Source organism: Coffea arabica, chromosome 11e (genome assembly GCF_036785885.1).
Source record: "Coffea arabica cultivar ET-39 chromosome 11e, Coffea Arabica ET-39 HiFi, whole genome shotgun sequence".
NCBI lineage: Eukaryota > Viridiplantae > Streptophyta > Magnoliopsida > Gentianales > Rubiaceae > Coffea > Coffea arabica.
In genome coordinates this window covers 32,216,894-32,234,079 of record NC_092331.1, presented here as the reverse complement: position 1 = coordinate 32,234,079, position 17,186 = coordinate 32,216,894, and the positions used below count along the sequence as shown (strand labels likewise).

At 39.9% G+C, this 17,186-nt stretch overlaps 14 non-coding genes across 14 annotated transcripts; all 14 read right to left on the bottom strand.

Annotated features, from left to right (window-relative positions):
• Positions 1 to 690: 690 nt before the first annotated feature.
• Positions 691 to 809, bottom strand: LOC140030528 (5S ribosomal RNA). Its single transcript, XR_011834443.1, has one exon. It is a non-coding gene; the product is annotated as a 5S ribosomal RNA (ribosomal RNA).
• Positions 810 to 1,943: 1,134 nt separating this feature from the next.
• Positions 1,944 to 2,062, bottom strand: LOC140030527 (5S ribosomal RNA). Its single transcript, XR_011834442.1, has one exon. It is a non-coding gene; the product is annotated as a 5S ribosomal RNA (ribosomal RNA).
• A 1,135-nt stretch (positions 2,063 to 3,197) lies between these two features.
• LOC140030525 (5S ribosomal RNA) lies at positions 3,198 to 3,316 on the bottom strand. Its single transcript, XR_011834440.1, has one exon. It is a non-coding gene; the product is annotated as a 5S ribosomal RNA (ribosomal RNA).
• A 1,134-nt stretch (positions 3,317 to 4,450) lies between these two features.
• LOC140030524 (5S ribosomal RNA) lies at positions 4,451 to 4,569 on the bottom strand. The gene has a single exon (XR_011834439.1). It is a non-coding gene; the product is annotated as a 5S ribosomal RNA (ribosomal RNA).
• Positions 4,570 to 5,702: 1,133 nt separating this feature from the next.
• Positions 5,703 to 5,821, bottom strand: LOC140030038 (5S ribosomal RNA). The gene has a single exon (XR_011833952.1). It is a non-coding gene; the product is annotated as a 5S ribosomal RNA (ribosomal RNA).
• A 1,135-nt stretch (positions 5,822 to 6,956) lies between these two features.
• Positions 6,957 to 7,075, bottom strand: LOC140030523 (5S ribosomal RNA). The gene has a single exon (XR_011834438.1). It is a non-coding gene; the product is annotated as a 5S ribosomal RNA (ribosomal RNA).
• A 1,135-nt stretch (positions 7,076 to 8,210) lies between these two features.
• LOC140030522 (5S ribosomal RNA) lies at positions 8,211 to 8,329 on the bottom strand. The gene has a single exon (XR_011834437.1). It is a non-coding gene; the product is annotated as a 5S ribosomal RNA (ribosomal RNA).
• A 1,133-nt stretch (positions 8,330 to 9,462) lies between these two features.
• Positions 9,463 to 9,581, bottom strand: LOC140030521 (5S ribosomal RNA). The gene has a single exon (XR_011834436.1). It is a non-coding gene; the product is annotated as a 5S ribosomal RNA (ribosomal RNA).
• Positions 9,582 to 10,715: 1,134 nt separating this feature from the next.
• Positions 10,716 to 10,834, bottom strand: LOC140030520 (5S ribosomal RNA). Its single transcript, XR_011834435.1, has one exon. It is a non-coding gene; the product is annotated as a 5S ribosomal RNA (ribosomal RNA).
• Positions 10,835 to 11,968: 1,134 nt separating this feature from the next.
• Positions 11,969 to 12,087, bottom strand: LOC140030519 (5S ribosomal RNA). The gene has a single exon (XR_011834434.1). It is a non-coding gene; the product is annotated as a 5S ribosomal RNA (ribosomal RNA).
• Positions 12,088 to 13,222: 1,135 nt separating this feature from the next.
• Positions 13,223 to 13,341, bottom strand: LOC140030518 (5S ribosomal RNA). The gene has a single exon (XR_011834433.1). It is a non-coding gene; the product is annotated as a 5S ribosomal RNA (ribosomal RNA).
• Positions 13,342 to 14,474: 1,133 nt separating this feature from the next.
• LOC140030517 (5S ribosomal RNA) lies at positions 14,475 to 14,593 on the bottom strand. The gene has a single exon (XR_011834432.1). It is a non-coding gene; the product is annotated as a 5S ribosomal RNA (ribosomal RNA).
• A 1,134-nt stretch (positions 14,594 to 15,727) lies between these two features.
• Positions 15,728 to 15,846, bottom strand: LOC140030516 (5S ribosomal RNA). The gene has a single exon (XR_011834431.1). It is a non-coding gene; the product is annotated as a 5S ribosomal RNA (ribosomal RNA).
• A 1,134-nt stretch (positions 15,847 to 16,980) lies between these two features.
• Positions 16,981 to 17,099, bottom strand: LOC140030514 (5S ribosomal RNA). The gene has a single exon (XR_011834429.1). It is a non-coding gene; the product is annotated as a 5S ribosomal RNA (ribosomal RNA).
• Positions 17,100 to 17,186: the final 87 nt, after the last annotated feature.

The window sequence follows — 17,186 nt, the reverse complement described above, 5'->3', positions numbered from 1 at the left end:
TTTCTCACAAAACTAATTACATAATCAAGTAATAAAAATTTAAATAAATGATTCCAAATCAAATCTAAAATAAATTAAACACCGTAAAAGTGTTTTATCCCAAGCAAAATATAAAATAAATTAAAACAATATAAAAGTGAAAAATAATATAATATATTATTTGTCCAAGTATAATAATTTCAACTTCACACAAATTAAATAAATTCGTTTAGGATTAAGTAATTAATGCCTTTGAAAAAAAGAATAACTTAGTTTAGTTAGATAAAATTATTTTTATGTTTATTAAATTATTTTTAACTCGTAAACGGGTCATATCGGGTCATATCAGGTCACCACGGGTTGACCCGAAATCGACCGGTTTTCTTTTCGGGTTCATCGGGTCCAACCCGATTCTGACCCGAATTCCCGAAACCTCAACCCAAACCCATTAATTTCGTGTTATGCTCGTGTCGTGTTTTCAGGTCGTGTCGAAAATTGCCACCCCTAGTTGCGGTGATACATTTGCGCCGACAAATTTGAGCGACGATCCGGGCTTTGGTCGAGCCGTACCGTTCCTGATTTGTCTCGCGCCTTCAGACCCGCCTTCATGCTTCGACAAGAAGCAAAATATAAAGCAATCGTTCCGACGGAGCTAAATTACTACAGGATAAAGAACGAATAGGAAATTTGGATTTCGAAACAAAAAAGAGAGGGGTGCAACACGAGGACTTCCCAGGGGGTCACCCATCCTAGTACCACTCTCGCCCAAGCACGCTTAACTTCGGAGTTCTGATGGGATCCGGTGCATTAGTGCTGGTATGGTCGCACCCGCCATATTCCTTTCGCTTTATTCTTTTAAACTACCCCGTCCTGCGAAGCAGTGTGGCTTTTCTAGACCGAAATTCATTTTAAGCGTCAATTCAAGCATTTTCCTCTTATCCTTTTATTTATTTACTTTATTTTTTTTTTGTTATTGATTTGCACCCTGTTTTTTTCCCTCATCCCGCAACTCTAAATTATCATGAAATCAATCCTTCACGCTTGCAGTCAGGGGTGGCAATTCGGGTCCAAATCAGGTTGGCGGGTCGGGTTCGGGTCAACAGACCCGCCAGAAAATCTGTTGACCCGAACCCCGACCCGCCAACCCGTGACGGGTCAGGTATGCTGACCCGAACCCGAAGATTTCAGGTTTACGGGGCGGCGGGTCGACCCGAAATGACCCGAAACTTAATTTTAATTTATTAATTTATCACTGTAATTTCTAATAAAATCAATTTCTCACAAAACTAATTACATAATCAAGTAATAAAAATTTAAATAAATGATTCCAAATCAAATCTAAAATAAATTAAACACCGTAAAAGTGTTTTATCCCAAACAAAATATAAAATAAATTAAAACAATATAAAAGTGAAAAATAATATAATATATTATTTGTCCAAGTATAATAATTTCAACTTCACACAAATTAAATAAATTCGTTTAGGATTAAGTAATTAATGCCTTTGAAAAAAAGAATAACTTAGTTTAGTTAGATAAAATTATTTTTATGTTTATTAAATTATTTTTAACTCGTAAACGGGTCATATCGGGTCATATCAGGTCACCACGGGTTGACCCGAAATCGACCGGTTTTCTTTTCGGGTTCATCGGGTCCAACCCGATTCTGACCCGAATTCCCGAAACCTCAACCCAAACCCATTAATTTCGTGTTATGCTCGTGTCGTGTTTTCAGGTCGTGTCGAAAATTGCCACCCCTAGTTGCGGTGATACATTTGCGCCGACAAATTTGAGCGACGATCCGGGCTTTGGTCGAGCCGTACCGTTCCTGATTTGTCTCGCGCCTTCAGACCCGCCTTCATGCTTCGTCAAGAAGCAAAATATAAAGCAATCGTTCCGACGGAGCTAAATTACTACAGGATAAAGAACGAATAGAAAATTTGGATTTCGAAACAAAAAAGAGAGGGGTGCAACACGAGGACTTCCCAGGGGGTCACCCATCCTAGTACCACTCTCGCCCAAGCACGCTTAACTTCGGAGTTCTGATGGGATCCGGTGCATTAGTGCTGGTATGGTCGCACCCGCCATGTTCCTTTCGCTTTATTCTTTTAAACTACCCCGTCCTGCGAAGCAGTGTGGCTTTTCTAGACCGAAATTCATTTTAAGCGTCAATTCAAGCATTTTCCTCTTATCCTTTTATTTATTTACTTTATTTTTCTTTTTGTTATTGATTTGCACCCTGTTTTTTTCCCTCATCCCGCAACTCTAAATTATCATGAAATCAATCCTTCACGCTTGCAGTCAGGGGTGGCAATTCGGGTCCAAATCAGGTTGGCGGGTCGGGTTCGGGTCAACAGACCCGCCAGAAAATCTGTTGACCCGAACCCCGACCCGCCAACCCGTGACGGGTCAGGTATGCTGACCCGAACCCGAAGATTTCAGGTTTACGGGGCGGCGGGTCGACCCGAAATGACCCGAAACTTAATTTTAATTTATTAATTTATCACTGTAATTTCTAATAAAATCAATTTCCCACAAAACTAATTACATAATCAAGTAATAAAAATTTAAATAAATGATTCCAAATCAAATCTAAAATAAATTAAACACCGTAAAAGTGTTTTATCCCAAGCAAAATATAAAATAAATTAAAACAATATAAAAGTGAAAAATAATATAATATATTATTTGTCCAAGTATAATAATTTCAACTTCACACAAATTAAATAAATTCGTTTAGGATTAAGTAATTAATGCCTTTGAAAAAAAGAATAACTTAGTTTAGTTAGATAAAATTATTTTTATGTTTATTAAATTATTTTTAACTCGTAAACGGGTCATATCGGGTCATATCAGGTCACCACGGGTTGACCCGAAATCGACCGGTTTTCTTTTCGGGTTCATCGGGTCCAACCCGATTCTGACCCGAATTCCCGAAACCTCAACCCAAACCCATTAATTTCGTGTTATGCTCGTGTCGTGTTTTCAGGTCGTGTCGAAAATTGCCACCCCTAGTTGCGGTGATACATTTGCGCCGACAAATTTGAGCGACGATCCGGGCTTTGGTCGAGCCGTACCGTTCCTGATTTGTCTCGCGCCTTCAGACCCGCCTTCATGCTTCGACAAGAAGCAAAATATAAAGCAATCGTTCCGACGGAGCTAAATTACTACAGGATAAAGAACGAATAGGAAATTTGGATTTCGAAACAAAAAAGAGAGGGGTGCAACACGAGGACTTCCCAGGGGGTCACCCATCCTAGTACCACTCTCGCCCAAGCACGCTTAACTTCGGAGTTCTGATGGGATCCGGTGCATTAGTGCTGGTATGGTCGCACCCGCCATATTCCTTTCGCTTTATTCTTTTAAACTACCCCGTCCTGCGAAGCAGTGTGGCTTTTCTAGACCGAAATTCATTTTAAGCGTCAATTCAAGCATTTTCCTCTTATCCTTTTATTTATTTACTTTATTTTTTTTTTGTTATTGATTTGCACCCTGTTTTTTTCCCTCATCCCGCAACTCTAAATTATCATGAAATCAATCCTTCACGCTTGCAGTCAGGGGTGGCAATTCGGGTCCAAATCAGGTTGGCGGGTCGGGTTCGGGTCAACAGACCCGCCAGAAAATCTGTTGACCCGAACCCCGACCCGCCAACCCGTGACGGGTCAGGTATGCTGACCCGAACCCGAAGATTTCAGGTTTACGGGGCGGCGGGTCGACCCGAAATGACCCGAAACTTAATTTTAATTTATTAATTTATCACTGTAATTTCTAATAAAATCAATTTCTCACAAAACTAATTACATAATCAAGTAATAAAAATTTAAATAAATGATTCCAAATCAAATCTAAAATAAATTAAACACCGTAAAAGTGTTTTATCCCAAACAAAATATAAAATAAATTAAAACAATATAAAAGTGAAAAATAATATAATATATTATTTGTCCAAGTATAATAATTTCAACTTCACACAAATTAAATAAATTCGTTTAGGATTAAGTAATTAATGCCTTTGAAAAAAAGAATAACTTAGTTTAGTTAGATAAAATTATTTTTATGTTTATTAAATTATTTTTAACTCGTAAACGGGTCATATCGGGTCATATCAGGTCACCACGGGTTGACCCGAAATCGACCGGTTTTCTTTTCGGGTTCATCGGGTCCAACCCGATTCTGACCCGAATTCCCGAAACCTCAACCCAAACCCATTAATTTCGTGTTATGCTCGTGTCGTGTTTTCAGGTCGTGTCGAAAATTGCCACCCCTAGTTGCGGTGATACATTTGCGCCGACAAATTTGAGCGACGATCCGGGCTTTGGTCGAGCCGTACCGTTCCTGATTTGTCTCGCGCCTTCAGACCCGCCTTCATGCTTCGTCAAGAAGCAAAATATAAAGCAATCGTTCCGACGGAGCTAAATTACTACAGGATAAAGAACGAATAGGAAATTTGGATTTCGAAACAAAAAAGAGAGGGGTGCAACACGAGGACTTCCCAGGGGGTCACCCATCCTAGTACCACTCTCGCCCAAGCACGCTTAACTTCGGAGTTCTGATGGGATCCGGTGCATTAGTGCTGGTATGGTCGCACCCGCCATGTTCCTTTCGCTTTATTCTTTTAAACTACCCCGTCCTGCGAAGCAGTGTGGCTTTTCTAGACCGAAATTCATTTTAAGCGTCAATTCAAGCATTTTCCTCTTATCCTTTTATTTATTTACTTTATTTTTTTTTGTTATTGATTTGCACCCTGTTTTTTTCCCTCATCCCGCAACTCTAAATTATCATGAAATCAATCCTTCACGCTTGCAGTCAGGGGTGGCAATTCGGGTCCAAATCAGGTTGGCGGGTCGGGTTCGGGTCAACAGACCCGCCAGAAAATCTGTTGACCCGAACCCCGACCCGCCAACCCGTGACGGGTCAGGTATGCTGACCCGAACCCGAAGATTTCAGGTTTACGGGGCGGCGGGTCGACCCGAAATGACCCGAAACTTAATTTTAATTTATTAATTTATCACTGTAATTTCTAATAAAATCAATTTCTCACAAAACTAATTACATAATCAAGTAATAAAAATTTAAATAAATGATTCCAAATCAAATCTAAAATAAATTAAACACCGTAAAAGTGTTTTATCCCAAGCAAAATATAAAATAAATTAAAACAATATAAAAGTGAAAAATAATATAATATATTATTTGTCCAAGTATAATAATTTCAACTTCACACAAATTAAATAAATTCGTTTAGGATTAAGTAATTAATGCCTTTGAAAAAAAGAATAACTTAGTTTAGTTAGATAAAATTATTTTTATGTTTATTAAATTATTTTTAACTCGTAAACGGGTCATATCGGGTCATATCAGGTCACCACGGGTTGACCCGAAATCGACCGGTTTTCTTTTCGGGTTCATCGGGTCCAACCCGATTCTGACCCGAATTCCCGAAACCTCAACCCAAACCCATTAATTTCGTGTTAGGCTCGTGTCGTGTTTTCAGGTCGTGTCGAAAATTGCCACCCCTAGTTGCGGTGATACATTTCCGCCGACAAATTTGAGCGACGATCCGGGCTTTGATCGAGCCGTACCGTTCCTGATTTGTCTCGCGCCTTCAGACCCGCCTTCATGCTTCGACAAGAAGCAAAATATAAAGCAATCGTTCCGACGGAGCTAAATTACTACAGGATAAAGAACGAATAGGAAATTTGGATTTCGAAACAAAAAAGAGAGGGGTGCAACACGAGGACTTCCCAGGGGGTCACCCATCCTAGTACTACTCTCGCCCAAGCACGCTTAACTTCGGAGTTCTGATGGGATCCGGTGCATTAGTGCTGGTATGGTCGCACCAGCCATGTTCCTTTCGCTTTATTCTTTTAAACTACCCCGTCCTGCGAAGCAGTGTGGCTTTTCTTGACCGAAATTCATTTTAAGCGTCAATTCAAGCATTTTCCTCTTATCCTTTTATTTATTTACTTTATTTTTCTCTTTGTTATTGATTTGCACCCTGTTTTTTTCCCTCATCCCGCAACTCTAAATTATCATGAAATCAATCCTTCACGCTTGCAGTCAGGGGTGGCAATTCGGGTCCAAATCAGGTTGGCGGGTCGGGTTCGGGTCAACAGACCCGCCAGAAAATCTGTTGACCCGAACCCCGACCCGCCAACTCGTGACGGGTCAGGTATGCTGACCCGAACCCGAAGATTTCAGGTTTACGGGGCGGCGGGTCGACCCGAAATGGCCCGAAACTTAATTTTAATTTATTAATTTATCACTGTAATTTCTAATAAAATCAATTTCTCACAAAACTAATTACATAATCAAGTAATAAAAATTTAAATAAATGATTCCAAATCAAATCTAAAATAAATTAAACACCGTAAAAGTGTTTTATCCCAAGCAAAATATAAAATAAATTAAAACAATATAAAAGTGAAAAATAATATAATATATTATTTGTCCAAGTATAATAATTTCAACTTCACACAAATTAAATAAATTCGTTTAGGATTAAGTAATTAATGCCTTTGAAAAAAAGAATAACTTAGTTTAGTTAGATAAAATTATTTTTATGTTTATTAAATTATTTTTAACTCGTAAACGGGTCATATCGGGTCATATCAGGTCACCACGGGTTGACCCGAAATCGACCGGTTTTCTTTTCGGGTTCATCGGGTCCAACCCGATTCTGACCCGAATTCCCGAAACCTCAACCCAAACCCATTAATTTCGTGTTATGCTCGTGTCGTGTTTTCAGGTCGTGTCGAAAATTGCCACCCCTAGTTGCGGTGATACATTTGCGCCGACAAATTTGAGCGACGATCCGGGCTTTGGTCGAGCCGTACCGTTCCTGATTTGTCTCGCGCCTTCAGACCCGCCTTCATGCTTCGACAAGAAGCAAAATATAAAGCAATCGTTCCGACGGAGCTAAATTACTACAGGATAAAGAACGAATAGGAAATTTGGATTTCGAAACAAAAAAGAGAGGGGTGCAACACGAGGACTTCCCAGGGGGTCACCCATCCTAGTACCACTCTCGCCCAAGCACGCTTAACTTCGGAGTTCTGATGGGATCCGGTGCATTAGTGCTGGTATGGTCGCACCCGCCATGTTCCTTTCGCTTTATTCTTTTAAACTACCCCGTCCTGCGAAGCAGTGTGGCTTTTCTAGACCGAAATTCATTTTAAGCGTCAATTCAAGCATTTTCCTCTTATCCTTTTATTTATTTACTTTATTTTTCTTTTTGTTATTGATTTGCACCCTGTTTTTTTCCCTCATCCCGCAACTCTAAATTATCATGAAATCAATCCTTCACGCTTGCAGTCAGGGGTGGCAATTCGGGTCCAAATCAGGTTGGCGGGTCGGGTTCGGGTCAACAGACCCGCCAGAAAATCTGTTGACCCGAACCCCGACCCGCCAACCCGTGACGGGTCAGGTATGCTGACCCGAACCCGAAGATTTCAGGTTTACGGGGCGGCGGGTCGACCCGAAATGACCCGAAACTTAATTTTAATTTATTAATTTATCACTGTAATTTCTAATAAAATCAATTTCTCACAAAACTAATTACATAATCAAGTAATAAAAATTTAAATAAATGATTCCAAATCAAATCTAAAATAAATTAAACACCGTAAAAGTGTTTTATCCCAAGCAAAATATAAAATAAATTAAAACAATATAAAAGTGAAAAATAATATAATATATTATTTGTCCAAGTATAATAATTTCAACTTCACACAAATTAAATAAATTCGTTTAGGATTAAGTAATTAATGCCTTTGAAAAAAAGAATAACTTAGTTTAGTTAGATAAAATTATTTTTATGTTTATTAAATTATTTTTAACTCGTAAACGGGTCATATCGGGTCATATCAGGTCACCACGGGTTGACCCGAAATCGACCGGTTTTCTTTTCGGGTTCATCGGGTCCAACCCGATTCTGACCCGAATTCCCGAAACCTCAACCCAAACCCATTAATTTCGTGTTATGCTCGTGTCGTGTTTTCAGGTCGTGTCGAAAATTGCCACCCCTAGTTGCGGTGATACATTTGCGCCGACAAATTTGAGCGACGATCCGGGCTTTGGTCGAGCCGTACCGTTCCTGATTTGTCTCGCGCCTTCAGACCCGCCTTCATGCTTCGACAAGAAGCAAAATATAAAGCAATCGTTCCGACGGAGCTAAATTACTACAGGATAAAGAACGAATAGGAAATTTGGATTTCGAAACAAAAAAGAGAGGGGTGCAACACGAGGACTTCCCAGGGGGTCACCCATCCTAGTACCACTCTCGCCCAAGCACGCTTAACTTCGGAGTTCTGATGGGATCCGGTGCATTAGTGCTGGTATGGTCGCACCCGCCATGTTCCTTTCGCTTTATTCTTTTAAACTACCCCGTCCTGCGAAGCAGTGTGGCTTTTCTAGACCGAAATTCATTTTAAGCGTCAATTCAAGCATTTTCCTCTTATCCTTTTATTTATTTACTTTATTTTTTTTTGTTATTGATTTGCACCCTGTTTTTTTCCCTCATCCCGCAACTCTAAATTATCATGAAATCAATCCTTCACGCTTGCAGTCAGGGGTGGCAATTCGGGTCCAAATCAGGTTGGCGGGTCGGGTTCGGGTCAACAGACCCGCCAGAAAATCTGTTGACCCGAACCCCGACCCGCCAACCCGTGACGGGTCAGGTATGCTGACCCGAACCCGAAGATTTCAGGTTTACGGGGCGGCGGGTCGACCCGAAATGACCCGAAACTTAATTTTAATTTATTAATTTATCACTGTAATTTCTAATAAAATCAATTTCTCACAAAACTAATTACATAATCAAGTAATAAAAATTTAAATAAATGATTCCAAATCAAATCTAAAATAAATTAAACACCGTAAAAGTGTTTTATCCCAAGCAAAATATAAAATAAAATAAAACAATATAAAAGTGAAAAATAATATAATATATTATTTGTCCAAGTATAATAATTTCAACTTCACACAAATTAAATAAATTCGTTTAGGATTAAGTAATTAATGCCTTTGAAAAAAAGAATAACTTAGTTTAGTTAGATAAAATTATTTTTATGTTTATTAAATTATTTTTAACTCGTAAACGGGTCATATCGGGTCATATCAGGTCACCACGGGTTGACCCGAAATCGACCGGTTTTCTTTTCGGGTTCATCGGGTCCAACCGGATTCTGACCCGAATTCCCGAAACCTCAACCCAAACCCATTAATTTCGTGTTAGGCTCGTATCGTGTTTTCAGGTCGTGTCGAAAATTGCCACCCCTAGTTGCGGTGATACATTTCCGCCGACAAATTTGAGCGACGATCCGGGCTTTGATCGAGCCGTACCGTTCCTGATTTGTCTCGCGCCTTCAGACCCGCCTTCATGCTTCGACAAGAAGCAAAATATAAAGCAATCGTTCCGACGGAGCTAAATTACTACAGGATAAAGAACGAATAGGAAATTTGGATTTCGAAACAAAAAAGAGAGGGGTGCAACACGAGGACTTCCCAGGGGGTCACCCATCCTAGTACCACTCTCGCCCAAGCACGCTTAACTTCGGAGTTCTGATGGGATCCGGTGCATTAGTGCTGGTATGGTCGCACCCGCCATGTTCCTTTCGCTTTATTCTTTTAAACTACCCCGTCCTGCGAAGCAGTGTGGCTTTTCTAGACCGAAATTCATTTTAAGCGTCAATTCAAGCATTTTCCTCTTATCCTTTTATTTATTTACTTTATTTTTTTTTTGTTATTGATTTGCACCCTGTTTTTTTCCCTCATCCCGCAACTCTAAATTATCATGAAATCAATCCTTCACGCTTGCAGTCAGGGGTGGCAATTCGGGTCCAAATCAGGTTGGCGGGTCGGGTTCGGGTCAACAGACCCGCCAGAAAATCTGTTGACCCGAACCCCGACCCGCCAACCCGTGACGGGTCAGGTATGCTGACCCGAACCCGAAGATTTCAGGTTTACGGGGCGGCGGGTCGACCCGAAATGACCCGAAACTTAATTTTAATTTATTAATTTATCACTGTAATTTCTAATAAAATCAATTTCTCACAAAACTAATTACATAATCAAGTAATAAAAATTTAAATAAATGATTCCAAATCAAATCTAAAATAAATTAAACACCGTAAAAGTGTTTTATCCCAAGCAAAATATAAAATAAATTAAAACAATATAAAAGTGAAAAATAATATAATATATTATTTGTCCAAGTATAATAATTTCAACTTCACACAAATTAAATAAATTCGTTTAGGATTAAGTAATTAATGCCTTTGAAAAAAAGAATAACTTAGTTTAGTTAGATAAAATTATTTTTATGTTTATTAAATTATTTTTAACTCGTAAACGGGTCATATCGGGTCATATCAGGTCACCACGGGTTGACCCGAAATCGACCGGTTTTCTTTTCGGGTTCATCGGGTCCAACCCGATTCTGACCCGAATTCCCGAAACCTCAACCCAAACCCATTAATTTCGTGTTATGCTCGTGTCGTGTTTTCAGGTCGTGTCGAAAATTGCCACCCCTAGTTGCGGTGATACATTTGCGCCGACAAATTTGAGCGACGATCCGGGCTTTGGTCGAGCCGTACCGTTCCTGATTTGTCTCGCGCCTTCAGACCCGCCTTCATGCTTCGACAAGAAGCAAAATATAAAGCAATCGTTCCGACGGAGCTAAATTACTACAGGATAAAGAACGAATAGGAAATTTGGATTTCGAAACAAAAAAGAGAGGGGTGCAACACGAGGACTTCCCAGGGGGTCACCCATCCTAGTACCACTCTCGCCCAAGCACGCTTAACTTCGGAGTTCTGATGGGATCCGGTGCATTAGTGCTGGTATGGTCGCACCCGCCATGTTCCTTTCGCTTTATTCTTTTAAACTACCCCGTCCTGCGAAGCAGTGTGGCTTTTCTAGACCGAAATTCATTTTAAGCGTCAATTCAAGCATTTTCCTCTTATCCTTTTATTTATTTACTTTATTTTTTTTTTGTTATTGATTTGCACCCTGTTTTTTTCCCTCATCCCGCAACTCTAAATTATCATGAAATCAATCCTTCACGCTTGCAGTCAGGGGTGGCAATTCGGGTCCAAATCAGGTTGGCGGGTCGGGTTCGGGTCAACAGACCCGCCAGAAAATCTGTTGACCCGAACCCCGACCCGCCAACCCGTGACGGGTCAGGTATGCTGACCCGAACCCGAAGATTTCAGGTTTACGGGGCGGCGGGTCGACCCGAAATGACCCGAAACTTAATTTTAATTTATTAATTTATCACTGTAATTTCTAATAAAATCAATTTCTCACAAAACTAATTACATAATCAAGTAATAAAAATTTAAATAAATGATTCCAAATCAAATCTAAAATAAATTAAACACCGTAAAAGTGTTTTATCCCAAGCAAAATATAAAATAAATTAAAACAATATAAAAGTGAAAAATAATATAATATATTATTTGTCCAAGTATAATAATTTCAAGTTCACACAAATTAAATAAATTCGTTTAGGATTAAGTAATTAATGCCTTTGAAAAAAAGAATAACTTAGTTTAGTTAGATAAAATTATTTTTATGTTTATTAAATTATTTTTAACTCGTAAACGGGTCATATCGGGTCATATCAGGTCACCACGGGTTGACCCGAAATCGACCGGTTTTCTTTTCGGGTTCATCGGGTCCAACCCGATTCTGACCCGAATTCCCGAAACCTCAACCCAAACCCATTAATTTCGTGTTATGCTCGTGTCGTGTTTTCAGGTCGTGTCGAAAATTGCCACCCCTAGTTGCGGTGATACATTTGCGCCGACAAATTTGAGCGACGATCCGGGCTTTGGTCGAGCCGTACCGTTCCTGATTTGTCTCGCGCCTTCAGACCCGCCTTCATGCTTCGACAAGAAGCAAAATATAAAGCAATCGTTCCGACGGAGCTAAATTACTACAGGATAAAGAACGAATAGGAAATTTGGATTTCGAAACAAAAAAGAGAGGGGTGCAACACGAGGACTTCCCAGGGGGTCACCCATCCTAGTACCACTCTCGCCCAAGCACGCTTAACTTCGGAGTTCTGATGGGATCCGGTGCATTAGTGCTGGTATGGTCGCACCCGCCATGTTCCTTTCGCTTTATTCTTTTAAACTACCCCGTCCTGCGAAGCAGTGTGGCTTTTCTAGACCGAAATTCATTTTAAGCGTCAATTCAAGCATTTTCCTCTTATCCTTTTATTTATTTACTTTATTTTTCTTTTTGTTATTGATTTGCACCCTGTTTTTTTCCCTCATCCCGCAACTCTAAATTATCATGAAATCAATCCTTCACGCTTGCAGTCAGGGGTGGCAATTCGGGTCCAAATCAGGTTGGCGGGTCGGGTTCGGGTCAACAGACCCGCCAGAAAATCTGTTGACCCGAACCCCGACCCGCCAACCCGTGACGGGTCAGGTATGCTGACCCGAACCCGAAGATTTCAGGTTTACGGGGCGGCGGGTCGACCCGAAATGACCCGAAACTTAATTTTAATTTATTAATTTATCACTGTAATTTCTAATAAAATCAATTTCTCACAAAACTAATTACATAATCAAGTAATAAAAATTTAAATAAATGATTCCAAATCAAATCTAAAATAAATTAAACACCGTAAAAGTGTTTTATCCCAAGCAAAATATAAAATAAATTAAAACAATATAAAAGTGAAAAATAATATAATATATTATTTGTCCAAGTATAATAATTTCAACTTCACACAAATTAAATAAATTCGTTTAGGATTAAGTAATTAATGCCTTTGAAAAAAAGAATAACTTAGTTTAGTTAGATAAAATTATTTTTATGTTTATTAAATTATTTTTAACTCGTAAACGGGTCATATCGGGTCATATCAGGTCACCACGGGTTGACCCGAAATCGACCGGTTTTCTTTTCGGGTTCATCGGGTCCAACCGGATTCTGACCCGAATTCCCGAAACCTCAACCCAAACCCATTAATTTCGTGTTAGGCTCGTATCGTGTTTTCAGGTCGTGTCGAAAATTGCCACCCCTAGTTGCGGTGATACATTTCCGCCGACAAATTTGAGCGACGATCCGGGCTTTGATCGAGCCGTACCGTTCCTGATTTGTCTCGCGCCTTCAGACCCGCCTTCATGCTTCGACAAGAAGCAAAATATAAAGCAATCGTTCCGACGGAGCTAAATTACTACAGGATAAAGAACGAATAGGAAATTTGGATTTCGAAACAAAAAAGAGAGGGGTGCAACACGAGGACTTCCCAGGGGGTCACCCATCCTAGTACCACTCTCGCCCAAGCACGCTTAACTTCGGAGTTCTGATGGGATCCGGTGCATTAGTGCTGGTATGGTCGCACCCGCCATGTTCCTTTCGCTTTATTCTTTTAAACTACCCCGTCCTGCGAAGCAGTGTGGCTTTTCTAGACCGAAATTCATTTTAAGCGTCAATTCAAGCATTTTCCTCTTATCCTTTTATTTATTTACTTTATTTTTTTTTGTTATTGATTTGCACCCTGTTTTTTTCCCTCATCCCGCAACTCTAAATTATCATGAAATCAATCCTTCACGCTTGCAGTCAGGGGTGGCAATTCGGGTCCAAATCAGGTTGGCGGGTCGGGTTCGGGTCAACAGACCCGCCAGAAAATCTGTTGACCCGAACCCCGACCCGCCAACCCGTGACGGGTCAGGTATGCTGACCCGAACCCGAAGATTTCAGGTTTACGGGGCGGCGGGTCGACCCGAAATGACCCGAAACTTAATTTTAATTTATTAATTTATCACTGTAATTTCTAATAAAATCAATTTCTCACAAAACTAATTACATAATCAAGTAATAAAAATTTAAATAAATGATTCCAAATCAAATCTAAAATAAATTAAACACCGTAAAAGTGTTTTATCCCAAGCAAAATATAAAATAAAATAAAACAATATAAAAGTGAAAAATAATATAATATATTATTTGTCCAAGTATAATAATTTCAACTTCACACAAATTAAATAAATTCGTTTAGGATTAAGTAATTAATGCCTTTGAAAAAAAGAATAACTTAGTTTAGTTAGATAAAATTATTTTTATGTTTATTAAATTATTTTTAACTCGTAAACGGGTCATATCGGGTCATATCAGGTCACCACGGGTTGACCCGAAATCGACCGGTTTTCTTTTCGGGTTCATCGGGTCCAACCGGATTCTGACCCGAATTCCCGAAACCTCAACCCAAACCCATTAATTTCGTGTTAGGCTCGTGTCGTGTTTTCAGGTCGTGTCGAAAATTGCCACCCCTAGTTGCGGTGATACATTTGCGCCGACAAATTTGAGCGACGATCCGGGCTTTGGTCGAGCCGTACCGTTCCTGATTTGTCTCGCGCCTTCAGACCCGCCTTCATGCTTCGACAAGAAGCAAAATATAAAGCAATCGTTCCGACGGAGCTAAATTACTACAGGATAAAGAACGAATAGGAAATTTGGATTTCGAAACAAAAAAGAGAGGGGTGCAACACGAGGACTTCCCAGGGGGTCACCCATCCTAGTACCACTCTCGCCCAAGCACGCTTAACTTCGGAGTTCTGATGGGATCCGGTGCATTAGTGCTGGTATGGTCGCACCCGCCATGTTCCTTTCGCTTTATTCTTTTAAACTACCCCGTCCTGCGAAGCAGTGTGGCTTTTCTAGACCGAAATTCATTTTAAGCGTCAATTCAAGCATTTTCCTCTTATCCTTTTATTTATTTACTTTATTTTTTTTTTGTTATTGATTTGCACCCTGTTTTTTTCCCTCATCCCGCAACTCTAAATTATCATGAAATCAATCCTTCACGCTTGCAGTCAGGGGTGGCAATTCGGGTCCAAATCAGGTTGGCGGGTCGGGTTCGGGTCAACAGACCCGCCAGAAAATCTGTTGACCCGAACCCCGACCCGCCAACCCGTGACGGGTCAGGTATGCTGACCCGAACCCGAAGATTTCAGGTTTACGGGGCGGCGGGTCGACCCGAAATGACCCGAAACTTAATTTTAATTTATTAATTTATCACTGTAATTTCTAATAAAATCAATTTCTCACAAAACTAATTACATAATCAAGTAATAAAAATTTAAATAAATGATTCCAAATCAAATCTAAAATAAATTAAACACCGTAAAAGTGTTTTATCCCAAGCAAAATATAAAATAAAATAAAACAATATAAAAGTGAAAAATAATATAATATATTATTTGTCCAAGTATAATAATTTCAAGTTCACACAAATTAAATAAATTCGTTTAGGATTAAGTAATTAATGCCTTTGAAAAAAAGAATAACTTAGTTTAGTTAGATAAAATTATTTTTATGTTTATTAAATTATTTTTAACTCGTAAACGGGTCATATCGGGTCATATCAGGTCACCACGGGTTGACCCGAAATCGACCGGTTTTCTTTTCGGGTTCATCGGGTCCAACCGGATTCTGACCCGAATTCCCGAAACCTCAACCCAAACCCATTAATTTCGTGTTAGGCTCGTATCGTGTTTTCAGGTCGTGTCGAAAATTGCCACCCCTAGTTGCGGTGATACATTTCCGCCGACAAATTTGAGCGACGATCCGGGCTTTGATCGAGCCGTACCGTTCCTGATTTGTCTCGCGCCTTCAGACCCGCCTTCATGCTTCGACAAGAAGCAAAATATAAAGCAATCGTTCCGACGGAGCTAAATTACTACAGGATAAAGAACGAATAGGAAATTTGGATTTCGAAACAAAAAAGAGAGGGGTGCAACACGAGGACTTCCCAGGGGGTCACCCATCCTAGTACCACTCTCGCCCAAGCACGCTTAACTTCGGAGTTCTGATGGGATCCGGTGCATTAGTGCTGGTATGGTCGCACCCGCCATGTTCCTTTCGCTTTATTCTTTTAAACTACCCCGTCCTGCGAAGCAGTGTGGCTTTTCTAGACCGAAATTCATTTTAAGCGTCAATTCAAGCATTTTCCTCTTATCCTTTTATTTATTTACTTTATTTTTTTTTTGTTATTGATTTGCACCCTGTTTTTTTCCCTCATCCCGCAACTCTAAATTATCATGAAATCAATCCTTCACGCTTGCAGTCAGGGGTGGCAATTCGGGTCCAAATCAGGTTGGCGGGTCGGGTTCGGGTCAACAGACCCGCCAGAAAATCTGTTGACCCGAACCCCGACCCGCCAACCCGTGACGGGTCAGGTATGCTGACCCGAACCCGAAGATTTCAGGTTTACGGGGCGGCGGGTCGACCCGAAATGACCCGAAACTTAATTTTAATTTATTAATTTATCACTGTAATTTCTAATAAAATCAATTTCTCACAAAACTAATTACATAATCAAGTAATAAAAATTTAAATAAATGATTCCAAATCAAATCTAAAATAAATTAAACACCGTAAAAGTGTTTTATCCCAAGCAAAATATAAAATAAATTAAAACAATATAAAAGTGAAAAATAATATAATATATTATTTGTCCAAGTATAATAATTTCAAGTTCACACAAATTAAATAAATTCGTTTAGGATTAAGTAATTAATGCCTTTGAAAAAAAGAATAACTTAGTTTAGTTAGATAAAATTATTTTTATGTTTATTAAATTATTTTTAACTCGTAAACGGGTCATATCGGGTCATATCAGGTCACCACGGGTTGACCCGAAATCGACCGGTTTTCTTTTCGGGTTCATCGGGTCCAACCCGATTCTGACCCGAATTCCCGAAACCTCAACCCAAACCCATTAATTTCGTGTTATGCTCGTGTCGTGTTTTCAGGTCGTGTCGAAAATTGCCACCCCTAGTTGCGGTGATACATTTGCGCCGACAAATTTGAGCGACGATCCGGGCTTTGGTCGAGCCGTACCGTTCCTGATTTGTCTCGCGCCTTCAGACCCGCCTTCATGCTTCGACAAGAAGCAAAATATAAAGCAATCGTTCCGACGGAGCTAAATTACTACAGGATAAAGAACGAATAGGAAATTTGGATTTCGAAACAAAAAAGAGAGGGGTGCAACACGAGGACTTCCCAGGGGGTCACCCATCCTAGTACCACTCTCGCCCAAGCACGCTTAACTTCGGAGTTCTGATGGGATCCGGTGCATTAGTGCTGGTATGGTCGCACCCGCCATGTTCCTTTCGCTTTATTCTTTTAAACTACCCCGTCCTGCGAAGCAGTGTGGCTTTTCTAGACCGAAATTCATTTTAAGCGTC